This window comes from Lolium perenne, chromosome 7 (assembly GCF_019359855.2).
Source record: "Lolium perenne isolate Kyuss_39 chromosome 7, Kyuss_2.0, whole genome shotgun sequence".
Classification (NCBI taxonomy): domain Eukaryota; kingdom Viridiplantae; phylum Streptophyta; class Magnoliopsida; order Poales; family Poaceae; genus Lolium; species Lolium perenne.
This window is the reverse complement of record NC_067250.2, coordinates 164,260,941-164,270,059: the sequence shown is the minus strand read 5'-3', so window position 1 is coordinate 164,270,059 and position 9,119 is coordinate 164,260,941. Positions and strand designations below refer to the sequence as shown.

The following is a 9,119-nucleotide window of genomic DNA, read 5'->3' as shown; positions in this document are numbered from 1 at the left end:
TGCATGGATCTCATCTGTGCATCTCCCTCTACAATTTCCACATCCTGCATGTCTCATTCTACCCTTGCATCACATATATTCAACTTGATCTTATACCCTATCCAATGATTCAACTCTAGATCACTTCCTTCACTTTTACCTCTTGTTTTTATTCAAGTTTAATCTTCACAAAACCAAGAGTGGGAATGATGGATACATTTTGTAGCCACCATCTACCCTTGAGAACACTCCTCCCTAAATTAGTTTCCCTCCTCAAAAATCCTACAGTTTTCCTTCTCTAGTTTTGATCACAAAACTACTTCTAGTTTTATTAAAACTTTCCAAGATTTCTCTTCAAAGAAAACAAGGAACTGAAATGGGTTTTGTTTTTCATCCCATTTCTACCAAGTATTGATTTATAAAACATTATTTCTATTTTGCTTTGTTTTAACAAAAAGCTTGTTTATGGTACCTATACCATTTCTTGTTTTCCTCTTGCTTATTTTTACCTTTGAGAAAAACTCTACCTTACTTGAGAAAGTAAGTAGAATATTTTGAACCCCTATGTTCCAACTAGTTTTATCTCAACACTTTCAAACTTCATTCCACTTGAGTTCATTCCCAAGTGTCCCTAGACAATTGAGGTGTTTCAAATACTTTTCAAACAAGATCTATTTCAAATGACAACTCTTGCACATCTTATGCACATCTCTGATCCACCACATTGTATCCCCTCCATCCTCCAATTCTGGATCAAATGGATGATCATTTGATACTTTCAACTCACTCCCTATTGACCTCTCATTTGTAGAGCAATTTATATTCTTTTCCATCATTACCTTGACCTCATGAATTCATGATTTAAGTCCCCATATTCTTCATTGTGAGTATATGGTTACTTCACTCACCATCTCTCTTAATCTTGCTCTACCATTGTCTCAACCACCATCACCACCATCATCTCTTGGCCAATATGATAATTTGATTAAAGTACTTTATTCTCCAACATTGCCACCAATGTTTATTATCACCTCTCTCCCAAATTTTAATACATCATCAAACCATTTTTAGCTAACCCCTCAAATCCTCAACCTTGGTCGACATTCATGAAGTGGCATTGCACTTTGTTTGTTCACTTGTGGTTGTCAAGAAGGAGCCGGCCATGGCAAGAAAATTCGGCCAGCCCTCCCTCCTCATTTCCTTCTCTTCCAAGCCTTGCCTCCCAACTACCCCAATCACTAAATGGGCAGCCACCCAACTTGGCAAATCAAATAAGGAGGCAGCCACCCCTCTCCCTCTATAAATTGGCCCTTGGCCGGCCACTCCCTCCTCCTTTGGTCATTTTTCTCACACTCCACTCCCTCACACTCTCCTCTACCTCTCCCCCACGAAAATGCTGCTGCCCCTTGCTCCCATGGCCGGCCATGGCCATGGAAGGCACTCCAAGATGAAGCTCCCTCCTCCCTCAAGCTCCTCCTCACCATGAGAGCCTCCCTCTCCTTCTTCTCCCCAACCCTAGATGGTTTTCTCTCCTCTTCCTCTTCCTCCATTGCTAAGATTGGATCTTGATGCAGGTGCATGTTGTTCCAAGCATGGAGAAGCTTGAGCTATCCTTAGATCTGAAGTTCTTGAGCAAAGTTCGTCCAAATCCTTGCAGTAATTTCTGCTATCTTGCTGTTTCAGATTCTGGTACGAACTTGTAAAATCCACCAAATCTCGTGCGCAGATCCAAATCGAGTGATTCAAAGTTCCGCAGATAGATACGGAAAAGATCTACAACTTGGCGTTGGTCTCATCCTCAAATTCGTTACGGATTGTCCGTGGTAAATAAAGTTCTGTAAACATGCAGATTCACTGTTTGTTAGATTTGTTCCGTTTTACGAAACCTTTTTGAGCAAACTCAACTGTAGGTGAAAGCCCTCTTCAATACCATCATTTTGGAGGTGGTTTCACTTCGATTGACCTCCTGAAACTGAAATGGTTCACAGTTCAAGATCTGGTCAGATCTGACTTTGTCGAATTAAACCAGGAGCTTGGGAACGAATGTTTGAATGAAACCAATTGGGTAAGAACCAGCTTTTCAATACCTTTCAGATGCACCTGACCTCATATTTTTATGAGTTATGTAAGATTTTGGGTGAATTAAACTTGTTATGTGTGTTCTGCAGACTTGGCTGTTAGCTTTTAAATCACCAAAAATCCATTTTTGAACCTAATTGAGTGATTCCAATTATGTAGGATTACTGAATGTTTTCTTAATCTTCTCAAACAAGTTTCACACCTTTATCTGTTCTGTAACTCCAGAGAGAAAGCAAATGGTACAAACATGCAGTAACCTTGTCAATCCATTTGTGAGAGTTTCAGAAACAATTTGAACCCAAATCCAATTGTGTATGCATCTCTGTTTAATTATCTTTCAAATGCCAGTGGTCTCATATTTTTAGGATTTTTCTATGATTTATGGCTTACAGATCTTGTTTTCTGTACAGTCAGATTCAAAGAAATTCCTAAATTTGTAGGGTTCATAGTTTTGGGTGATTCCAATTGGGTTAGTCTTGTATTAGTACTGGCCATCTAGGAAAAATATTATTAGTCTCTGTTCATACATTTCTGTTGCTGTTAGTAATGTATATGTGTGACATGCTTTGTTGAAGCAAAACTTTTCGGTTTATTTAAAACCCTTGACCAATTCTTTTTAGTAGAAATGGGCAACCTTTGTTTCATGCTTGCAAAACAAAACCTCTGCAAGTTAACATCAGCTCTTTTGTTTTGCTTAAGTTTTCAAATGGTAGGGCATATTATTTGTTTCCTATTCTTGTGTGGTGTTATGTGAGCAAACTAAGTTAGGAAAACTGTTTTCTACTTTTCCAAAAATGCTTGAAAATGTTTTGTGAATGTATTTGATGTCAAACTAATGCTCTTGTCCTCTTTATGATGTTATCTACCAGGGGATGTTGGGTTATACCATGGTGATAACCGAGAGAGGCAATTTCTAAGTTGTGATACTCTCATACCTTTACTAGGTAAATAACATGGGTTTTCTTTAAGTTGTTTGTGGTATCTATAAGTCCTTTGTATGGTAGCTCTTTATTGAATGGTTAAATTATGGTTGTTGTATGTTTGTTTTGTTGGTGCAATGTGATTGATTGTGTTCCTTTTTATATTTTCCGGCGATAGACGCGAGCAATTCCGGAGAAGAAGAAGAAGTGGAATTGGACAAGGATTTTATTTATATTGTTGGGATTCTTATATTGATAGAGTTGAAGAAGTACAGGGACAAATAAGCCAAGGCAAGCCATCTTTTGATCTCTGATCCGGTGTCTAGTTGGATGTCATTTGTTGATGTTCAAAGCACCTTCATTCTACGTGTGTTATTATCTCTATTTATGTCATCTATGTGTGTTTGCAAGTGGGGTACTCCCTAGTGGTGATGCTCCACTATTTGTCTTTGTGTTATGGGATGCATGGTAGCATGGCCGTGCTATCCCACTTGGTTATCTTGTATGCTCAACTTGAGCATGTTCCATCTCAAGATAGTAACTTACACCACACCCACCCCATTTGTAGTATAGAGGTATCATTGTCATGATCTTGGTGTATTCTCAACTTGAGAGGAGTATGGCGGGTACCATCTTGGAGAATATGTTGGATAGTGACACTCCACTATCTAAGTTGTGTAGTTAGCACCACAAATCTGAGAGTATATTCCTCCTTGTGTTGTCATAATACATGCTTAACTTAAGCAAGTATGATCCACTCCACTACCCCTTTATACCTCATCTATGGCGGGATGACTCTCATCTCGGCCGTAGTGCAATACTAGTTCAACTCATGAAACTATAGGTTGGGAACCCCTCAAGGTTTACCTTGTTGTAAATGTTTATGAAAACCTTGGGTGAGTTAACCTTACCCAAGTGTATGGTTTATAAAGGCAAAAAGGATCTTGTCAAAGATGGTTGAGAAAAGGAATGTGTGTGTGTGAGTTGAGTTTTGAGAAAAACGACACATGGTTCTTTGTATTCGCCCGGAACAATTACACAGCGCAACCATAGCTACTCCAACGTGGGCACGGGGCTTAACTTGACGTTTGTTCTTCTTAGCATGAGGCACCGCACAACTATACAAGGGTACGGTTACCCCCGAGTCCGGGTTGTCATGGTTGGGACAATAGTATAACGGGAGGCCTTCGGGGCTGACCCGTCCGGAAGACACTATGGGTCTCCTGGCTTGGCGGTGGAGCCACGCTCAAGAGGAGGTGAGCTGCCACGGTGCCGGGGAGGTACATACTCCATAGGGTAGGACCTCGTGTTAAGTCGAATGGGCGAAAGGTTATGTCCGGGTATCCGTCGTGGCATATGTCGTTATGCGGGGATGATGCCCACACGATAGGTATCCGGATAGTTGTGGTGAAAGTCTGCAAACTCTGCAGAGTCAAAACTATTCGAATAGCCGTGTCCGCGGTCATGGACGGTTGGGATGGCCGTTACCGAGCTGTGTCGAGTTTTGGTTTTGAAAATGATTTCCAAAGGAAATGCGTGTGTTGGAAGTACCGGAAGGGTACGGGAAAGATGTTGTGCCGACCATGTGGAGATGGTTGAGGAAAATGAAACAAAAATTGGGTGACCCTTCCTAGTGTTTTCATGTAGAGGAACTCTTCTTCTATAAAGATGTAGAGATGTCATAGTTTATCTTTTGAAGAATCTTCTTCAATAAAGATATAGAGATGTCGTAGTCTATCTTTTGAAGTATCTTCTCCAATAAAGATATAGAGATGTTATAGGACCACCAAAGTGTCCGCATCACTTGAGATGCCGGCATGCTTTATCCACAAGAGAAACTGATTCTCTTTCACATGCTATATCCACAAGAGAAACTATTCTTCCTCTCTTGTCTCTTTTAGTTAGCTCTGTTAGCATCTTTCTTGATGGTTTGCGAGTACAATTCCAAATGTACTCACGGCTTTGTCCCTGGCTATTTACTTGGCCAGACTTGGAGGAACACGATGGATGAAGAAGGAGTTGACGACGTCTATGCGAGCTAGGAACGTCTTCCCGATCGGTTACTGTAGGGTTATGGCAGATGACTTGGGTGCTGCTTCTTGAAGTGATGATGCTACTCTGATGTTTAGTTAGCCCTTCGAGGCTATTATGTAAGTATGGGTCATGTGACCATGTTGTAATTTTCTTTCTCCGCTTTGTAATGGATGGTGTAATTTGATATCAGTTCGGTTATGTGTTCACGGCGCACTGATCATGGGATCGTGAACTGTATACATAACAGGGAATTTCGGACCGTTAGTCCGGGGTCCCCACAGTCATCGACTCACACCATCTCATGATAGTCGTCGACCACTACCACCTCATGGTCTACATCGACATACGTCACCACATGAGCTTCGCCGCCACAAGCCACTTCATGATCGCCATCGACCAACATCCCCCAAGGATCTTCGACGACCCTCATCAAGACATGGTGATGAAGCACGACGACGAGAGCCTCGACATGAAGGCAACAAACACCATCATAGGGTGTCCACCACTCCAAGGATGGCAAGTGCACATCAAGAAGACCTTCCTCATAAGGCGACTTCTCCCTCTTGTGCCACCACCACAATGGCCCCTACCTCGTCACATGCCTATGGACTCCGATGCTACAAGTGCAAGCAACAAGGCCACCCTCCACGGGAATGTCCCAATCTCCTATGTGAGGTGTGCAAGGCCAAGGGTCACGTGGCATGGCAATGCACAACGCCAAGTGCCAAGACGCTCTACTTCGACAAGCTACAAGAACAAGTCCCCAAGATGCCTATTGCGCCCACACTTCAAGATGGAGATCTACAAGGTCAAGTCAAGGATGATGTAGATCGGAGCCTAGCTCTCTACGACACTACGACGCCACCGCTTGAGGATGACTTGGGAGGCGATGGAGTTGAGCATGGTGACCATGGGATTCTCCCTTCACCTATGGAGGCGCATGGAGTTGAGATGGTTGAGCATGGGAATTTCCCTTCAACCAAGGAGGCGCATGGAGATGAGAAAGTCGAGCCTACTCCCCTAGGCTTCATTGATGAGTTGGTACCAATCCCATGTGAGCATGAGAGCCACTTAGCCCACTTGAGTGAGAGTGATAGTGAGTTGAGTGACTTCCACCCCATATGTGAGTTTGAGTGCTTCCGTTTGGAGGACATGAGTGATACACAAAGTGAGTTGAGAGAGTTAGATGATAGGTCCATGGAGGACATCGCATTTGCTAACACATTAACCTCTCCCTCGTTTGTGTCTTCTTATGTTGCACTAGGTTCCACGGAGGACGAGTTCCCGCTCATGGAGATGATGTACATGGTGCATGAAGATGATGATATCTCACCATGCTTGCTTCAAGACGGACATGTCGACAACATGGATCCTCCTACTTCCACAACACCTACCTCAAATGAGTCGACCTACAAAGGTAACAACATAGGTGTTGATGATGCCATGGTCCCACTAGTGGACATGATGACTTATGAATGCATGCATGATCTCGATGATACATTTGCTACTTCACATGCTACTTTCATTTTCCCATGCGATACTTTGCTTGTTGACATTGTTGATCATGTGGAAGTGAATGCTTGTGATACCATGACCATGCCATGCTATGAGAGTTTCACGTTTTCCACGCTTGCTTGCCATGATAATGATTATGATAATACTTGTGTTGTGCCACCCTTGACGAACACTTCCTCTTTACATAGGGTTGTCGACAACAAGGATAACATGTTGAACATGCTTTGCCCAAAATGTTTTCACCATTCCATGATCCTCGCATCCAAGATTGTGAACAATTGCTCTTTCTTATGCTTGGTATGCAAGAATGCTTATTTCATTGTCCACGAGATGGCCCCCATAGCCTTCTCACTTTTTGATGATCATGAGTTACCACATGCCATGAATACACCTTCTTGCCATATGCACCATCGCCATGCATTTCATACTATCTTGCTTGACACTAATGGTGATGTGCACAAGTCATGGAACATCATGATGGATGATGTGTTCCTCTACCATGCACACACGCTTTTTGTTTTCTCTTTTGTGTGTATAGGTACCCGAATGACAACTTCCACCGCTACGGAGCATGAGCTCACGAAACGCGCAATTGAGAGCTACCCCAACACGGACGAGATACATGATCCAACCCATGGGATTCACGCCAAAGGGTATGTTCCCAAACGCCTTTGCCCTCGTGTGTTTCCGGCTTGTCTTGTCGAGCTTCCGGTTTGGACCAATGCCTCGTCACCTCTTTTGCCTCTTATGCAACATATCTTGACACATCTTGTTGGCACAATGGTTGTTGTATGTCTTGATGTTATCATCATACATTCCGAGAATCTCAAGGACCATGTCATACATGTGAGAGACACCTTATGCATCTTGTGCCACATGTCACTCATAAAGTTGCTCTTCTTTGGATTTCTCATTTCATCTTTGGCAATTGAAATGGATTCTTTGACACTTGAGGATACCCATACTTGGCTCACACCAACCATACTTTCCCAAGCTAGAAGTTTCCATCTCTTTGCCATTGCACATAACAATTTTGCCCAAAATTTTGCCGCTAATACTTGCCTTTTGATTGTTCCATTTGTGTGGGACAATGCTACACATCACATTTTTGACAATTTACAATGGAAACATTTACATGCACAAATTTTTGCCCTACCAAATTTTGGATACATCGACACTCTTTTGGTTCCCATTTTTGCCAAATGCCTCTTGGAGAAACGACTTGATGCTTCGTATTTGATTGAGAGCCTCTTGTTCGCCGATCACCAAATTGGCATGCCCAAGCTTTCCATTTGCAAGTTGTTTTTCCCCAAGTTCTTCTTCAGCCGCGACTTTATCCCTCTACCACAACATGGGACAACCGTCATGGACTACACCGTCGGTGAGGAGGAACAAGAGTCGAGGGCGACTCTTCCCCAAGGGGGGGAGATGATGTAGCCCCGCTCACCGACGTCGCTACACCAAGACCAACAAGTCCCCCAAGTGGACCGATGACACGAGCCCGAGTGAAAGCTCTACATGATGAGGTGAACTCGCTCCTCACCACCCTTGATCTTGGTACCCATTTGGATGGAATGCTACCTCATGCCGATGTGCTATGTGTCATTAGGTACAAGGCGCATCAAGACCACAGAGAGGAGGACAAGCCAAGGTCAAGGGAAGGAGAGAAGCAGCTGAACATGGAGATGATCATGAAGCCGAAGCCGATGTCGCTCGAAGCGCTCCAAGGAAGAGACGGACGCTGGCCGGTCCAGGACCCGGTCCGACCGGACCCACAACCGGACGCCCCGGTCACAGGCCCGGTCAACCAGGCGCAAACCGGCGCAGCTCCCTCGTACCGGACGAAGACCGGAAACTTCGCAGATTCCCGGTTTGCGCCCGGTCAACCGGACCCACGACCGGACAGCCCGGTCACAGGCCCGGTCAGACCGGACCCAAACCGGATCTGACGGGAATGACCCACCAAACTGCCTTAACTTATCCATTCGCGTACCTGTTCGCCCTTGCTGGCCATGTGTGCCTATATAAGTAGCCTGGACCCCTTCCTTACCCCTTAGACTTGTTTTGAACTCAAACCTACCTTTGAGCTTGGTCTCCCTTGGGTATCATCCCTCTGTAATCAAGGCACCTTGGTTGTTGACTTTGATCTTGTTGAGTGAGATTCTAGTACAAGTTACTCTCTCTCCCTCACCAAGCTCTTCCTCTCCAACCCCAATCTCTCTCCGGGAATTCTGCCACGTGCCTCTTCCTCGGAGATTCTATTGGCGTGGTCCATCGAGCCACGGAGGTAAGCATCGGGTGTATCGGGTTGGTGTGCGTGCGTGAGTCTCGGAGTTCCTCGTGTTCGTCGTGTTCTTCGTGTTCCTCGCGTTCTCCCATCTCTCCCCTTGGTTTCGAAGTCAATCCGCGAGATCGGGCCACACACGGGGTCTTAGACCTCGTCACAGCCTGCCTCCGCTCAGAGCCACGCCACACCGGCCGGCCCAACCGTCCCGCTCAGCGCCATCAACCACCGCCGGCCCTTGCGCCTCCCCGCGCCCATCGCCCAGGCCGCCGCCCGCGCCCATCGCCCAGGCCAACCTCCACTGTGCA

The 9,119-nt window shown here is 44.8% G+C and overlaps 1 long non-coding RNA gene across 2 annotated transcripts; it reads left to right on the top strand.

Annotated features, from left to right (window-relative positions):
- Positions 1-1,279: 1,279 nt before the first annotated feature.
- On the top strand, positions 1,280-5,031 carry LOC127300978 (uncharacterized). Of its 2 annotated transcripts, XR_007851747.2 has the most exons (6): positions 1,281-1,616; positions 1,706-1,802; positions 1,968-2,044; positions 2,928-3,002; positions 3,157-3,269; positions 4,967-5,031. It is a non-coding gene; the product is annotated as an uncharacterized lncRNA (long non-coding RNA). The 2 variants fall into 2 exon arrangements; XR_007851746.2 differs by having other exon boundaries at positions 1,280-1,802.
- The last annotated feature ends 4,088 nt before the right edge of the window (positions 5,032-9,119 follow it).